Below are 18,085 nucleotides of genomic sequence, written 5' to 3' on the forward strand. Positions count from 1 at the left end.
AAAAAAAAATAAAAAAAATAAAAAAAAAAAAAAAAAAAAAAAAAAATAAAAAAAAGAAGATAATTGAAGAAAGAAAAATAAGAAAAAGAGAAAAAAAGAGGGAGCTGATCCATCAAACCTGTAAAAAATAGGTTGGGGGGGGGGGGGGGGAGGCGGTGCGGAATGGATTACGCAGATTGTGTATGTAAGAGATGAACATCATGGAGAGCTCTGGATTGGGTTTGGGTCCTTCAGGGCTGTCCATAAGCATGGTCCCCTTTAGACTTGATGTGGATTTGCTGCAGGTTCATGGAGGTGATTCATGATGTATTTGTGTGTGTATTAAAATTCAATATGCTGCTGTTTCCCAGGCTGAAGGTGGCCCCAGAATCAATGCCTGGGCAGAGGGGACAGAATCGGACCTGGTACTGATAACTCCCTCTCCCTAGTTCTGGAACTGGTTGTTCTACCTTAGAAGGTTCTGGAAGAATTCATCATATAGTCCTGGTGAAATGAAGAACAGAGGCTTATACATTCCTCAAGAGCTGATCCATCAAACCTGTGATGAATAGTTCTAGCTATGGAGGCAACCTTGTGAGTTCAAGAAGTCCAATGACCTTGGGTCTCTCAGCGGAAGCCACCTGGTAGGGGGTGGAGCATTTGGCAACTACTCCAGCATTTCTTGGAGGAGATCACCACCCACAGGAGGATGAGCCCAACCCCTGGCCTGGTTTAGGAGAAGACACAGACCTGGAAGGAAAGGGTTAGACAGGGAAGTGCTGAAATGAAAACAAAAGTGCCTAGCCAGCAGTACTCACTACTGCTTCATGTCCTGATGTTTAAGTCGAAGCCTCTCAGGAAAGCAGCATATGAAGCATAAGTAACTACATGTTTTAAGTCTTCAACACTTCAACACTCACTTGTAAGTCTCATGTTAAACAGTTCATTTGTGGGGAAGAAATAAATAACTGTCCTATTCCTGATTTACATTGTACTTTCATTACCTTTCTACTCTTTCCTTTTAGGGAGACCATAGACATTAAGCAAACCTAAGCCTTAGGTAATTTTCTCAGGGCTCTGGGGTAGGCGTGTACAAAGTCTGAGACAATGAGAAAAAGAGCCCGACCCCTTTCTTTGAAGGTCAGGCTCCCCTAGGACTCAACCCAGACTCTATGCATGGGTACAGAACTGAGAGGGGTCCCTTAGTGGGCACAGCATTTTGTGAACTGTAAAGCAGGGTATGAAGGTCATTTGTTATTTTTGCTTTTGCTTGTGGGGATGATGGTGGTAGTACTCTCCCTCCTCCTCCTCCTCCTCCTCTTTCTTGGGGATGCAAAGACAAAAAGAAAGCTGTCCTTGCCCTTGAACTTATATTCTATTGGGAGTATAAAACATGGATATTGAAAAGTCAATATAAAATATGGAGTAAATAATATAAAAGTCATTTCCACAGGTATAGAGCAATAATGACTGGGGGCTGGGGGGAGACAGTAGATCAGAGAAGCACATGGAGCCTGAGTGGTGCTTTGATGGAATCCAGAGAGTCCAGAAGGGCACAGGGGCAGGGGCTAACAGTAATAGGTCCATTTGACCGAAGAGCTGTGCATCCCAGACCCTTCAGATTTTTTTTACTCTGAGTTTATATTCAAAGCCCATATACAAGGCCAGGGCAAGAATGGTACTTAACTTCCCTTAGACAGCCTTAGTCCAGACTAGTAAATCAAGAAAAGAAGAAAACTTTTTGCAAAAGTCCTGAGATAGGGCAATGACTTGTGCCTCACTTTGTCTGGCTGTTAATAAAAGAACCTGGTCTCCCAGACAACTAGAGGAGATCAGAGAGAATAAACAAAGGGGATGCTTTGAAAAGCTCTTAAGAAGTAAGGTAGCTAACAAACAGAAAGTATTAGGAGTCATCCTATTGCAAAAGAACATATTATATTCAATTGGACAGGTTGTTCAGCTGAAAAGGTGAGCAAAGGCACTGTCTCCCCCCTTTCTTCCCCCTCCCCAGCCAAATGCACTGACAAATGATCCCTGGGCCAAGCCCAGGCTTATTAAACTGTCAAAGCTGAATTGTGAGTAAATCAAGTACCATGTTAATGAGCATCTGGGCTTCGGTTTTCATTGCCATTTGGCAAAGAGAAGCACAGAATGAAAATGGTAATTAGCAATAAAGGTGTGTTTATTGGTTTGTGCAATTGACAGAGGGTGTATGTCTCTACTGCACAGGACGTGTCCTTTATACAGCCACCAACCAATGGATGCAAGAGCTTCCTGACCTTGAAAGACCACCTGAAAAGCTGCTACTGGAAGGGGCTGCAGGCTCTTTCTGGGGATTTACCTTAAGGACCAAGGTGAGAAAGAAATCAGCGCAATGAGAATTTCAATTTGGAAAAGCAATTGATTGATTCAAGCTCTGCCTTTGCTGTAGGCTTTCCCTGCCTTGGTGGTACCATAGAAAGTACACTCTATGGAGTCAAAAAACCTAGGTTCAAAACCTGTCTCTGCCAATTACTAGCTGTGTGCTCTTGGCTAGATCCCTTCCCCTTCCTGGACCTCAGTTTCCTCACCTGTCAATTAGGGGGTAGGACTAGATGTCCTCTGTGACCCCTCCCAGCTCCAGGCTTCTAGGATCCTATGTGCTACTTCAGCCCTACTGAATGTTCCCATTTCTGAGCTTCTAGGTCTCTGACACCATCTCACTGGGCAAGCATAAAAAAACAAGCTGGCAGATGTCGTATCTTTCTGACTGAACAAGGAAGCTCCTGGTCTGATTTCACAAAGCATCAGACTCATTCCCTTTATGCCTTCCTCATCAGAAGGCCTCATTGTAAGTCTGCTGCTAATGAAGAAAACAAAGTTTGAGTTCCCTCATTTCAATTGGGAAGGGCAATATGAGGGAGTGAGAAGTAAAAATTAGAGCATATTTTATAGGGAAATAGAGTTTGACTTTTTCTGGCAGAAAAATGTAAATAAAATGGGTGTTCGTTGATTGGGAATGGCTAAACAAATTGTGGACAGCTCAGCACAGTACCTGGCACATAGGAAGCTTTAAAAAACGTTTATCAACCATCAATTACACCCTTGGCGGTGGCAGGGGGAACAACAGTAAGAATTCAGAAAAGCAAGGGAAGATAAGCTAGATGGATTCAGAGCAAAGTAAGCAGGACCAGGAAAACAATGGCCAGGCTAATGGCACATGAAAATGATGATTATCATACAGGAATATAATGTGGGTCCTGATAAATTAAATCAATGAATTCTCTAAAGTGGTCATGTTATTTGAATTTGCCCCACAGTATTTCCATGGGGTTGGAACTGATTACCATATTTTATACAACTGTAGCTTTGAATAGCATAGATCTGAATACAAGTGACTACTTTAGGGGATTCGTTATTCACACCAATCAGGACCTATTTATTATTCTATAAGAAATTAGGAAAGGGATAATTTAAGAGAAAACTGTTGTATGAACTGATGAAGAATGAAATGAGCAAAACCAGGAGACCAATTTATACAATAACAATGATATTGTAAAGACAAGCAATTCTGAAAGATTTAAAATCTCTGATTGGGGCAGAGTCAAGATGGCAGAGTAGAAACTGGACCTCTGGTGGGCTCTGGCTTCCACCTCCTCCAATCCATGTGAAAGGGGAGTCTCAACAAATTTTCGAGCTACAGAACCCACAAAACGAGACAGAGAAGCTAACCTCCCACTGAGGACAGCCCGGCAGGCCAGCAGAAATCGGCCAGTGCAGCTCTCTGGGAGCCAAGCCCAGCTCCACTCCGAGGTTTTAGCCCCAGGGTGGGCCTGACCAGCCGCGGACGGAGAGGTTCCAGCTCACCAGCAGCTGTGGCAATCCAGAATTATCAACACATAGATGCGAAGAACAAAGTGAGAGGTCAGTGCAGTGTGGACTTTGGGACCCAGTAGTTGGGAGTACGTTGGCTTTTGCCCCCGGGGCAAGAAGCTGCTGAGGGCTGCGACATAGCTGCTGTCACATGGCAGCTTCACCTCCTGGCCTACAGAGTGTAGGGGGACGAAGCAACCACTCTGAGGTGTAATCACTCTTGCTTTAACCTGCTTGGATCTGGATTGCAGTCTAGGGTGGAGGTGCTGGGAGCGTGACCACCTTGCCAGAGTGTGTGGAGGCTTCAGAGAGGGCACCATACTAATGGCAGCTGAGAAAACCCCAGCGTTTGGTACAAAGCTCCCCTGTCTGGTAGCAGAGTCCTACTGTGGCAAAAAACCCAAAAGTCAAATAATTGAGTGGCAACATGACCAGGAAAAGGAAGCAAAGCAAAAATAAGAATTCAACATTAGACTCCTTTTTGGGGGACAAAAAGGATCAAATCATGGAACAGGAAGAAGACAGTGAAGTCAGAACTCCTGCACCAAAAGCTTCCAAGGAAAATACGAGGTGGTTACAGGCCATAGAGGACCTTAAGAAGCAGATAAGAGAAGTGGAGGAAAAATTGGGAAGAGAAATGAGAACGATGCAAGAAAATTATGAAATGAGAGTCAGCAGCCTGACTGAGGAAAATCACACCTTAAAAACAGACTGACTCAAATGGCAAAAGAGGCTCAAAAAGGCAAAGAGGAGAAGAATGCCTTAAAAAGCCAAATTTGCCAGATGGAAAAAGAATCTCAAAAGCTAAATGAGGAGAATCATCACTCTTCCCTTGAGTCTTGTATTTGAAAGTCAAATTTTCTACTCAACTCTGATCTTTTCATCAGGAATGCTTGAAAGTCCTCTAATTTTATTAAATATCCATTTTCCCTTGAAAGATTATACTCCGTTTTGCTTAGTAGATTATTCTTGGTTATAATCTCAGCTCTTTTGCTTTCTGGAATATCATATTCTAAGACCTCTACTCCTTTATCATGGTAACTGCTAAATCTTCTGTGACTCTAACTGTGGCTTCACAGTATTTGAATGGTTTCTTTCTGACTGCTTGAAGTATTTTCTCTTTGATCTGGGAACTCTGGAATTTGGCTGTTAATATTACTAGGAGTTTTCATTTTGGGATCTCTTCCAGGTGGTGACTGGTAGATTCTTTCAATGTCCATTTTACTCTCTGGTTCTAGGATATTGGGTCAGTTTTCCTTGATAATTTCTTGAAATATAATGTCTAGGCTCTTTCTTTGATCATGGCTTTCAGGTAATCCAATAATTCTTAAATTATCTCTCTTTGATCTATTTTCCAAGCCAGTTGCTTTTCCAATGAGATGTTTCACATTTTCTTCTATTTTTTTCAATTCTTTTGCCTTTGTTTTATTGTTTCTTGTGGTCTCATGGAATCATTAGCTTCCATTTGCACAATTGTGACTTTAAGAAATTATTTTCTTCAGGGAGCTTTTTTACCTCTTTTCCTACGTGGGCAATTGCATTTTAAGGTGTTATTTTTCTTCAGTATTTTTTGATCACTCTTGATGAAAAGTGTTTCTCTTAGCCCTTGAACTATGGGTATGGGCAATGGAGTTTCCAAATAGTTGCCTCTCAGGGTTCCTGTAGCAAACTTTCAGAAGTTTCTCAGCTTTGCTAATGAAATGTTCCCCTTCCCTATATTATTATTTGAAAGGCTACAGGGCAGACAAGCAAGAGGATATATTATGAAGGGAACGTTTTGGGGTCCCTTGACCTCCCTAGGTATATTCCCCTGTCCTCTACAGTTATCTGCAAAGGTTACTGGGCAGATAGCAAGAGGGTGTGTAATTTTTTTTACTTGTAATTTTTTTTTGTTTATGCCTCTGGATATGGTCCTAGAATAATACCCTAATAAGTATCTAACCTTAAGCAAGGGTAGATAGTAAACAGGATTAAGGGAGGCTCCTTTTAAATTATTTGCATTGCTTAGATGTAGGATCTTTCTACATTGTCTGTATTCTTTGGGGGTATCTACATTCTCCTTGGGGGGCATAAAAACTCTGTGATCTTGCATCTTTGTCTCTGTATGAAATGGTCCTGTAATAAACAGACTATTGATTATACCCCCATCTTGTTATTCTCACCACTGGCTAGTCCACCAGCTGCAGTAGGTTCCCATCTCCTCTTGACCAAAAGTGCTTATTTCTGCTCTTGAACTATGATCCAGAAGTGGGTATAAACAATGAAGCTGGAGGTGGAGTCAAGATGGCTGGGTAGAAGCAGGACCTCCTTGCTGCTCCAGCTTCCACCTTCCCCAATCCATGTAAAAAGGAGTCTCTAAACAAACTTTGGAGCTTCAGAACCCACAAAATGACAGAGAGAAGCTAACCTCCCGCTGAGGACAGCCCAGCAGGCCAGCAGGAATCAGCCATCTGGGAGCCAAGCCCAGCCCCACACAGAGGCTTTAGCCCCAGGGTGGGCTTGACCAGCTGCCGGCTGGAGGGACTCCAGATCAGAAGCAGCTGTGGCTGTTTCCAGAATTATCAATACATAGATGTGAAGGACAAAGTGAGAGGTCAGTACAGTCTGGAATTTGGGACCCAGTATGTGGGAGTGTGTGGCTTTTGCCCCTGGGTCAAAAAGCTTGTGAGACACCAGCACAGCCAGCCAGCACCATGTGGCAGATTCAACTCCTGGCCTGCAGAGTGTAGGAGGACCAAGTGACCAATCTGAGAGCTAATCACTCTTGCTTTAACCTTCTTGGATTTGGATTGCAGTCTAGGGTGGAGGTCCTGGAGTGTGTGTCCAGCTTGCCAGAGTGTGTGGAGACCTCAGAGAGGGCACCCATCTAATACCTCCTGCAACTAAGAAAACCCCAGTGATTGGGACAAAAGCTCTCCTGTCTGGTGGCAGAGTTCTACTGTGGCAAAAAGCCCAGGGGTCAAGTGACTGAGGGACGACATGACCAGGCAAAGGAAACAAAGCAGACAGAAGATTCCAACATTAGACTCCTATTTGGGGGACAAAAAGGATCAAATCATGGAACAGGAGGAAGACAATGAAGTCAGAACTCCTGTACCAAAAGCTTCCAAGAAAAATATGAGCTGGTTACAGGCCATAGAGGACCTTAAGAAGGATTTTGAAAATGAAGTAAGAGAAGTGGAGGACAAATTGGGAAGAGAAATGAGAACAATGCAAGAAAATCATGAAAAGAGAGTCAACAGCCTGACTGAGGAAAATAATACCTTAAAAATAGACTAACTCAAATGGCAAAAGAGGCTCAAAAAGACAATGAGGAGAAGAATGCCTTAAAAAGGCAAATTTGCCAGATGGAAAAAGAATCTCAAAAGCTCAATAAGGAGAATCATTGCTTCAGAATTAGATTGGAGCAAATGGAAGCTAATGACGTTATGAGAAATCAAGATGCTGTTGAACAGATCCAAACAGATGAAAGAAGAGAAGGCAATGTGAAATATCTCATGGGAAAAACCACTGACCTGGAAAATAGTTCCAGGAGAGATAATTTAAAAATTATTGGACTACCTGAAAGCCATGACCAAAGTAAGAACCTAGAAATCATCCTCCAATAAATTCTCAAAGAAAACTGACCTTATGTTTTAGAACCAGAGGGCAAAATAGAGGTTGAAAGAATCCATCGATCACCTCCTGAAAAAGATCCCAAAAAGAAAACTCCTAGGAATATTATAGTGTGATAGTAATGGAATATAAAGATCCCCCTGTATTGGCTTGGTTTTCAAATTGATTGTGTTAAAACCCAGAGCTTGTTAATCCCACCCTTGGGATGGACTTGTTGACTTGAAAAGAGAGTCCTGAATTGGGAGGAGTTGGTGATGTAGATTTGGAGAGACAGGAGAGAGAGGCAGAAGAACTTTTTGGAAGCAGCACCCTCGTGGAGGCAGAGAGAGACTGAGAGGATTGCTGAGGGCCACTTTGAATTGCTCTGGACTTTTGAGACCTGCCCCCGGAGCTGCCAAGGACTGAGGAGACATGGCTGTTTTGCTGGTACTTTCTCTGTCTGTTTTGATGTTGTTTTGCCAGATTTGTCCAGTGGTGAAAGACAGTCCTGTTGTTGAAGAAGTCCTGGAACCTGGCTGTTGGTTAAGAGCTACTGAGACTGTCCTGCAGACAGAGAGTGAATACTGTCCACTGGTGAAGAACAGTGCTGTTGTTGTAGGAGTCTGGGAACTTTTCTTTTGGTTCAGAAGCCCTGAAGAGGGATTTTCTTGTTGTATGTTTACAGAAATCCTGGGAGAGGGTTTTGCTAATGTTTTCAGGGGTCCTAGGACTGCTCGGCAGACAGAGGATGAATTAATGAAAAGACTGGCAATGTATCTTGTGGCCTTGCTAAGCTTTGTCTCCCCAGGACAAAGATTTCTGAGAACTCACCTCTGTCAAGATTAAGAAAAGACCTCCATTTGGGTATTAAGTGCTGTGCTTAAACTTGTTGTAACTCTGGGGTAGATTCAATTGTGATCCAGGGGTGGGGAACTTTTGACCTTTTTGTGTTCTATGATTGAACAAATGAATGTACTTTACTTATGATTGGAAACTAATCTCCATTTGAGAAGAGGGGCTTTGTGATGGACTAAATGAAGGTACAGCCTAGGGGTGGAGAAGTATTTAGAACAGGGACTTTGTAATTGATTGAATGAATGTAAGGTCCTGGGGTGGGGTAGTACTTGGAGATTATTTAATCACACTTAGTAAATGCTGTATTTTGAATGATGTCATATTTTGATCTTCTCTGTTCTTGGTTGGTCACTGAATAAAATGGAGAGTGCCTATGCTGGTATTCTGAACCTTGGGAAGTTGCCTTTCCTTGGCATTACATTACATATAGCCAGGTTACGGAATTCCCAGATTAAGGAGAGAATGTTACAAGCAGCCAGGAAGAAACAATTTGAATATTGTGGAAACACAATCAGGATAGCCCAGAACCTGGCAGCTTCTACACTGAGGGATCGAAGGGCTTGGAATGTGATATTCCAGAGTTGAAAGGGGCTGGGATAAAAACCAAGAGTCACCTACCCATCAAAACTGAGTATCATGTTTCAGGGGAAAATATGGTCATTCAGTGGAATAGAGGACTTTCAAGCATTCTTGCTGAAAAGACCAGAGTTGAATAGAAAATTTGACATTTGAATACAAGAAGCAAGAGAAGCATGAGAAGGTAAACAGGGAAAAGAAATCATAAGGAACTTATCAAAGTTGAACTATTAACATTCCTACATGGAAAAACAATAATTGTAACTTATGAAACTTTTCTCAGTAGTTGAAGGGAATATATATATATATATATATATATATATGTATATATATATACATACATATATGTCTATGTATGAGGGTATATGGGCATATGAATACATATGTGAATGTGTGTATATATGCTTACAGGTATACATAGATAGAGGGCACAGGACCAATTGAATAGGAAGGGATGATACTTAAAAGGTGAAATTAAGAGGTGAGAGAGGAATATATTGAGAGGAGATGGGGAGAGACAGAATGGGGTAAACTATGTCATATAGAAGAGGCAAGGGGAAATGGTTACAATATAGGGGAACAATAGGAAGGCAAAAGGGAAGGTCAACCTTATTTCCATTGAATTTGGCTTGAGGAGGGAATGAAATACACACTAAATAGGGTATCTCACCCTCCAGGAGAGTAGGGGGGAGGGGATTAGAGGGGGGATGATGGAAAGGAGGGCAGGCTGGAGGGGAGGGAATTTGGAAGCACCCACTTTTGAAAAGGGATGGGATCAAAGCAGAGAATAGAACAAGTGGGAGGTGGGATAGGAGGGAGGGAAATAGTCGGTCTTTTACAATATATCTACTATGTTATTGTTTTGCATTAGCTACACATGTACAATCTATACTGAACTGTTTATCTTCCCAGTAAGGGTGGGTGACAAGGGAGGAAGGGAATGAATCTGGAATTCAAAGTTTTAAAATTAAATATTCAAATATATATACTATTATTAATACTATTTTACATGTAATTGGGAAATAAGATATACAGGCCCTGAGGCACAGAGATCCCCTGGAAAAGCCAAAAGGGGTATGGGAGAAGATATGGGAGAGAGCAGATTGGAGGAGCGGATATCCTGTGGGACTGCTATTTTGGGGCAGTGGGCAGGGGAAAAAAGGGGAGAAAATTTGTAACTCCAAATCTGGAGGAAATGAATGATGTAAATCAGAAGTTAATAAAGCATTTGAAAAAAAACAAGAATGAAACAAAATAAACAGTGAAGCTGACAAACAGCGTCTGATCCTGTGTCCAGTGCTAGCACAGGGGTACTCTATAATCTCTTTCTAACCAGTCGTCAGTTCCCCTTACTGTCTCTGGCTGCTTCTGCTTCTGATATCACCACTTAGTCCTCTCACTGGTATTTCATTCACATGGCCTCTAGGCACGTCTCTTTCTCCTTTCAATCCTCTTCCCCAGTCACAAATTTCTCTTTCTGACCTCCTATGTTGCCTTGAGCTGGAAGAATCTCTCACTCTGAGCTATTGTTGGTTTGAGGTATTATTTTAAAAATTGTTCGGAGGGGGATGTTAGGAGATCTTGGCTGAGCGCTTCTCTCCTCTTCCATTTTAGCTCTATGCCCAGAAGTATAAATATCTTTTTTGTAAATGCTAATAGATATTAACTGGTTAAATGAAATTGAGTGCTAATAACTGTCTAACAATGAGAAAAACATTACTGGTGGGTGCTCAAGTTTAATGCAGTAGTGAAAAGGCAACCCCACAACCTTCAGGATACTTTAGAACCCTAAAGGGAAGTTGTAGTCTCCCTGGTTCTGGGAGAGTGGGTCAGAGGATACTTCATTACAAATAAAGAACATTCACTAAGTACTTACAATGAGCCAAGCACTGTCTGAGATTTTACACTTTGGGATTCAAACACAAAAGAAGACAATCCTTGACCTGAAGGGGCTTACATTTTAATAGGAGAAAAGACATAGTAGGGAGTTGTGGACAGAAAAGGGTTTTTTTGATTTGGGAATTTATGAAAATAGTCCATGAAGCTGTAAGGAAGCCAAGTGACACTTTCCGAAAGCATTGGTAGCATCAATTTAACTGCTATTGCCAAAGTAAGAGGTCCAAAGTTGGAGGGAAAGGGGGAGCCAGGATGCACGGAAGGGCTAGGTTTGTGGTCTGGGGCAGGCTAGATATAACGGGCTCTCACCTATCAAGACTCTCACCTATCAAGACAGCTCATCTCAGGGCAGGCTACTGCAAACTGAATAGATTTAAGTCCCTTGGGGCATGGGGGATAGCCCATACAAAGGTGGGAAATCGCCTATACCAAGAAGGATTTGGAATGCCTTGTTGGAAAAACTACTGAATGAGTTTCCCACTATATTTGAGTGGAAAGGGGAAGGATGAAAAAAGGCAGACAGGAGCATCAGGCTATTTGCTAACTGAGCTGGTTGGATACTCCCAGGCTGTTTAGTGCTAGGAAAGGAGGTATGCTTTGCAGCAATTTTCTTACCATCTAGTATGCTTGAATCAGAAATGGGGTACGCTGTATGAGGAATCAGGAAATCAATATCAAAAGGAGTAGACTAGGGGCGGCTAGGTGGCTTAGTGAATAGAGCACCGGCCCTGGAGTCAGGAGGACCTGAGTTCAAATCCGACCTCAGACACTTAACACAAAACTAGCTGTGTGACCTTGGGCAAGTCACAACCCCAATTGCCCTCCAAAAGAAAGCAAAAAACAAAAGGAGTAGACTAGACAGAAATCCAGGGTGGAACTGGAGCGGGGAGCTTGATGTTTGGGCTAAGAAAAGGGAAGAGATCCTGAGCCAGGGAAAAGCAGTGGCATCTGGTGACCCCCTAAAGAGAGTGATGACGACAGTGACTGTTTTGCAGTTCTGGAGCATTTTTCCTTCCTGCAGCTTCCAGCCTACAGTGAGCACCCAATGAGGCCTTTAACTCTCCTCCTTTCCTTAGCCCTCCTCCTGATGACTGTGCTAGACAAGGCCATGTGCTAATTCATGTCCAAACCTGGCATGAGTCACTGCAGAGGAAGGTCAACTCCAGAGTTTTATCCCAAATGCTCCAGATTCAGCTGGGTCTGGGCAGGTGGGATGTGGGGTGAAGGCTGGCGTGAGTAGGTTCCGGGCTGGCACCACCTGCCATCGAGTTAATCATGTCCCACCAAAGGGCCAAGAGTGGGGAAATGGACTCCAGCTGGGTTCAAATTGTTTGCTCATTATGGCACCATTAACCTCTCCACTAAAATAGGTGAGTTCCAATTTGTTTGCTAAAGGTACAGTCATGAAAATCTACTGCTAACAATTTAAATCCCACTAGGGGAATGACAGGAGTGACAATTTAGTTCTTTAACACGGGTGCAAATGAAAGCATACTGCTGCTTGGGCTGAAAGGCAGCCAAGCAAAAAGGAGAGGGAGGGAGGGAGAGGCGGAGGCAGAGAGAAGGAAGAAGAGAGGGAGAGAGGGAGGGAAAGAAAGAGGGAGAGAGGGTCAGGAAGGAGAGAGAGAGAGGGAGGGAGGGAGAAAAAGAGGGATAGAGGCAGAGACAGGGAGGGAAAGAGGGAGAGAGAGGGAGAGAGAGAAAGAGGGAGAGAGGGGAGAGAGGCAGAGTGGGGGGAAGAAGGGTGAGATGGGAAGAGAGAGAGATGGAGGAAGGAGCGAAAGATGCAGGGAGAAAGCTGTCCAGCTGTAACTACATACACACACGTGCACACACACACACACTCTCTCTCACACACACAGAGTGAAAGGAAGGCACTAAGCAATTATTCAGGTAATTCAGGCCAAACTGCACCTGAAGAAACATCGCCTGGGTAAAATGGACAGGACTTGGGGACTAATTGCATGTGGCTGATATGGGGAGTGGGGTGAGAATCAGAGATGACAAGAATGTGGGGGGGAGGGCGCTGAGCGAGCTTTCAGGTCATTCAGGCCAAACTGCACCTGAAGAAACATCGCCTGGGTAAAATGGCCAGGACTTGTGGGCTTTTTACTTGTGGCAGGGTTGGGTCATGGGGTGACACACACAGCTGACTAGGAGGGGGGGGGGGGGAGCAGATCCAGCTGCCTCCTTATACCACAGCATATGTCCATTCTACAATAAAATCCTGCTAACAGAGCTCAGACAAAGAGGGTTGTGTGGCACAGGGTCCTGGGGGGAGGCAGGGGCAGGCCAAATGTACAAGAGCCCTCAGCATTGTCCCTGTTTAGAACAGAGGCTTCTGGGAGCCTTTCTCCTTAGTTCACCACAAGTCTGCTTTTCCCTGTAGGACTTAAGTCACATGGACCGTTTCACACTGTCCTCATGGGTGGGTGATAGAAATGCCTGCCTGGATAGTACATGTGAGAATCCAATTCCTTTTGACCATCAGGCCAGCCAGTCAGAACAGCCACCTAGAAGGAAATTCACATAGACTTTAGGTTGGCTTCTTTATCACTTATTAGGCAATTACTGGAATTGGGCCTTTTACTTCTGGTATGGTTGGTTCAACTCAAGACCCAAAAGATAGACGGGCAACAAGTATTTACAAAGCAGCTTTGTACCAGGCATTGTGCTAAGGGCTGAGCATAAAATCCAAAGTGACATCATCCATGTCTTCAAGGAATTTCCATTCTTTACATTTTAGAGATCCAAGGGGACAGGTGATGGGGGAGGGGAGTGGGGCCAAATCAGGAAAGGCCTTCTGGAGGAGGTAGACTTGAGCTGAGTCTTGAAGAGATGAGGAATTCTAAGAGGCCAAGATGAGGCAGGAATGCTTTCCAAGTGTGGGGCCAGCCTGCACAAGAGTATGGAGGCAACACATTGGAATGTTGGGTTAGGAGGAACATAAGACCAGTTGGACTGGATCAAGGGGAGTAATGTATAATAAGATTTGTATCTCGAAGACTGAAAACACTTTTTTTTCCTAGTTTCTACAATATCAAATGGAGACTGATAAACTGAAATGATCTTACTATATGCCAACGAGAATAATTAAATATGCAAGGGATATATGAATTCATTATCGTAGGGAAATCCTTGTATGTGAACTTCCTCCACTGACAAGTTAATGACTTAACGGAGAAGCCCTAGGGAGTCGCCTGAAACTCAGAGAATATTTGAATTTGTACTGTGTATTTCCATTGAGCTGGAACCAATTACTGTATTTATATAATTATAAATTTGAGTATTGCAAATCTGAATATATGTGACCACTTCCCGAGTTTCCTGATTTACAGTAATAAGAACCTAGCCACATAGTGACATGCCCAGCACATATCAGAGCTGCAGTTGGCCATAGAACGGCCTTCTTTCAAGCTCAAAAAGCTATCTGCTCTGTCTTCCCTCTTCGTTAATGAAATATTAAATGCTTTCTTAAATGCCAAAGGTCCTTTCTTAAACATGTCCTTCACCTTGTAGTGCTGTTAAAATGAAAAGCTGAAATCAAAGTTGCCATCTGGACCTTTGCGAGGGAATGTACCCTTGCAAGTAAAGAAGGTCTCTAGGTTTATAATGTAGGTAAATCTTTCAGCTACTAATATCAAAGAAACTCAGAGAGAGAACTGAGCTGAGTGACCATCAAGTCCAACCTATACCCACTAAAGAATCCCCATGAGGCCATACTGGAAAAGTGGTATCCCACCGCTACTTGACAACTTTTAATGAGGGGGACCCTACTATCTCCCAAGGCCACCAATTCCAGTCTGGGACAGCTCTAGTCACAAGCAAGTTTGTCTGGATAGCCAACTGAAATTGGCCTCTGCATTTTCTGCCCATTGCTCCTGCTTCCCTCTGGAGAAGGCAAGCAAATCGAGTCCTCCTCCACATGGCAGTCCTTTGAAAACTATCCCGCCTTGTGAGTCACGGACCCTGGCCCTCCAGCTGCGCTCCCCGCCCCCGGCAGGAGGAGCCCAGGAGATCGCTGGGCAGAGCAGAAACGGGATGGGGCCAGATCAGAGCGAGCTCCGGTGCCGGCATCTCGAGGGGCCATGGCGGAGTGCGTGCCGGCAGAAGCCTCGGAGCGCGGCGCAGTGCACGCGGTGACAGTGGTGACGCTACTGTTAAAGCTATACACCATGCTGGAGGCGGTGCGGGAGCGCCAGGGCGGCCTGGCCCGGCGGAAGGGCGGCCTCACGGGCACCGTGCGCCGCATCCAGAGCGGCCTGGGCGTGCTCAGCCGCAGCCACGGGGACAGAAGCAACACGCTGGCCCAGCTGCTGGACGAGGCCGAGCGCGTCAGCAGGCAAGCTCTAGGTGCCGCGTCTCGAGGCCAAGCACGTGCTGCTGGTCGCCTGCAGCCAGCTGCACGTGCAGCTCTTCTAGGTGGGGGCAGAAATCGCAGCCAGAGCTTTTCAGAAGGAGCCAGAATCCACAGAGCTAGAAGAGAAGGAACTAGGACCAGAGACTCCAGAAGAGCTGGGAGAAAGGGAGAGCTCAGACGAGGAGCCAGTGGAATCCCGGGCCAAGCGGCTTCGGCGTGCTGGCCTAGGGAAGGTGCAGAGCCTTCGCGCAAGGGCCCTGCCCCACCTCCACCCACTCCTACCAAGCCTCCTCGATTGGGCCCTAGCCAGGGTGTTCAAAATCAGTCTGAGGCAGGGGTAGTGGTTGAAGCAGAGCCAGGATTGGACCTAGAGCCCCAGAGGAGCCCTGAGGCCAGGGAAACTCTGATGCTTCAGGAGGAGGGTACTGCCTAGTGCTCCATCCGGCCTGCCCACTTCTCTGTGCCTTTATCTTTAATGGCACCATCAGTTGCTAAGCAACAGAGCCCAATTACCCATAGATCACCTTTACCTAAGCAAAGAAAGAACCCTACCTTTATCACTCACCTCCCTCCCTCTCTTGCTCCCAAACTGAAACCTCCACTCCCAAACCCTCCAGGCCACCCCATTTTAAACCTCAGAGACCAACACTGTCACCCTCCCAAGTGTGCTCCAGATTAATAAACTTATTTCACTAACAAAAAAAAAGAAAACTATCCTGCCTGATGGCTATCCTGCCCCCACCCCCCAGCCCCATTTCTTCTCTGTCAAATATCCCTGGTTCCTTCAATCAAGCCTCATCTGCTGTGACTTCAAAACCCTCTACCATATTAATGTTCTCTCCTAAGCCTGGTACCCAGGATGGAACCCAAGGGAACCTCTGCAAGTCAAGCAGGACTAGCACCTCCATTAATCACGATCCTATCATTTTATATATTTTTCTATCAATATGAAACTGAAAGTTAGCACAATAAGGAACTGATGATAATTAGTACCCTAATTTATAGTTCTGATGTTTCAAATTAAAGGTATGCAACATATTTAAGTAGAAGTTATCTGGTGGGTTCTATGCCCAACACTTGTGACCCAGACTCATGAGTAAATTTTTCAAATCCTGGTTTATTTTACAGTGGAAGTCATGTCCAAATTGGGAATCGTGTATATGAACATGGTCCGAAAACGACAAAGGACTGTCCAAATCTCTCAGTGTTGCTAGGACCACCTTCTTCTTGCTTAGGAGGAAAATCCTGAATATTTAGCCCCCAAGGCCCAGCCTGTGTGCTGCCTCATGAACAGGAGGCCTTTCTTAATGCTTCTCTCCCACTATCAAACAGATCTTTTCTCTAATTTCTAAGATTGTGATTTTGTCTCTCCACCTCAGCTTGTGTTTTTTCCCTCACGTGTACAATAAGATCCTTTGCTATTTAACCCAAATGAATGTGATTAATCCGATGCTAATTGTTAGGTGAATGACTGGATCCAGAGGGGTGGCCAACCCAAGAATTCAGCTCCCTCTCACATGAGTATATGGCAGATTTCACCATTAAAAAGGAAATCTACTAGTGCAGGCCTACAGCACTCCCTAATGGTCAGGTAAGATATCAGCAGTGTGGCATCAGAATGCCACAGCACCCCTCATTTTTTTTTAAATGAGAGGACATGTTACCTCTTCAGGGTCACTGAAGTACTAAGTAGCAAAACATGGATGTCAGCCCAGGTTCTCTAAATCCAAATCTGCACTACATCAAACAAAAAAACGATGCTCAAAAGTCACATTTATTAACTAATATTTAATGGGAATTTGAAATTTGGAGAAGATAAAATTCAAATCTATGATGCATTAGAAATCCCACCATTTCTTGGTAGACCCTTCAAACTTGTAACATTTTATTTTGATGTTTCACTAGATTTATTGGAATGTCATTTGGAGGGAAAAACCTACTCTATATGACAGATGTCATGAAGAAGAAAAAGTTAGTTCCAGTGTCGAAGTTCATGGAGAAATGAAACTGACTTTCAGCAGAAGGATAAGATATACATAAGGCAGAGACTGATTTTGAGCTGGCCCTTGAGATCCTTAAAGTCAGCAAAAATACATTTTAAGTTTGGAATGTTGCCATGGTTACATATAAAGAGCTTTTGGCACTGAACAAATAATATACAGTATTATCCCACTGTGTATTTAATAAACATTAAAGAGTGAGGCTGAAAAGGTTACCGAGATGCAAAATTGCTCAGAATCTCAGAGTCAGAAGGGGCCTCAGTGACCATCTAGTCCAGCCTGTGCCCCCCAAGAATTCCCCCTACAATATATCCCCAACAAGTAGTCAGCTGACTTTTGTACTTGTCCTTTTAAACCTTCCCTGCTGGGGGAAACATGGTTCAGAGCTCCGGTTTCAGAGGAATTCACTGCAGGCAAAGTAAAAAGAAGCTGAGACGCTAAAATCCTTCACTAGATGAGGTGGAAACAGCAAATAAAGGGGAAGGGAAGCAAAGCCAGGGGATAAGACCAAGTAGAGCCAACCCCTCCCCACCATCTGTGAAAGCAATAGTTCTGGACCTAGTTAATTACTGGTCTAGATCGGGGGTGGGAAACCTTCAGCCTCAAGGCTACATGTGTCCCTTTAGGTCCTCAAGTGCGGCCCTTTGGCCGAATCCAAACTTCACAGACCTGAATACTGCACTTGAGGCCCTAGAGGGTCACATTTGGCCTTGAGGCCACAGGTTCCCCAACCCTGGTCTAGATCATAATGGTCTCTCTGTAACTGGGTGGCCTTTGAATGGATTGAAACAAGTTTGATTTAATCAAAACCAACAGTATTTTTGAAGAATTTATTACAATTCAATTGGTCAAAGCTCCCATGAAGGACTATCCAAGGCTGTTGCCAAAGCAAGTGTTCTTTTGTAACAGAAAACCAAATAAGTGAACCACAGTCCCAGTGAACAATCAGATGGCAGGCTTCTGAGAATAGGTT

At 44.1% G+C, this 18,085-nt stretch overlaps 2 pseudogenes; one reads left to right on the forward strand and one right to left on the reverse strand.

The window, feature by feature from the left end:
• Nucleotides 1–14,842, reverse strand: part of LOC138143973 (U3 small nucleolar ribonucleoprotein protein IMP3-like) — a 134,746-nt pseudogene extending 119,904 nt beyond the window's left edge.
• LOC138143888 (caveolae-associated protein 3 pseudogene) lies at nucleotides 14,826–15,823 on the forward strand (annotated as a pseudogene).
• Nucleotides 15,824–18,085: the final 2,262 nt, after the last annotated feature.

The sequence above is a fragment of the Petaurus breviceps genome, unplaced genomic scaffold (genome assembly GCF_028583685.1).
Source record: "Petaurus breviceps papuanus isolate PSGF00001 unplaced genomic scaffold, PetGlider_PUasm1.0 90681, whole genome shotgun sequence".
Taxonomy (NCBI): domain Eukaryota; kingdom Metazoa; phylum Chordata; class Mammalia; order Diprotodontia; family Petauridae; genus Petaurus; species Petaurus breviceps.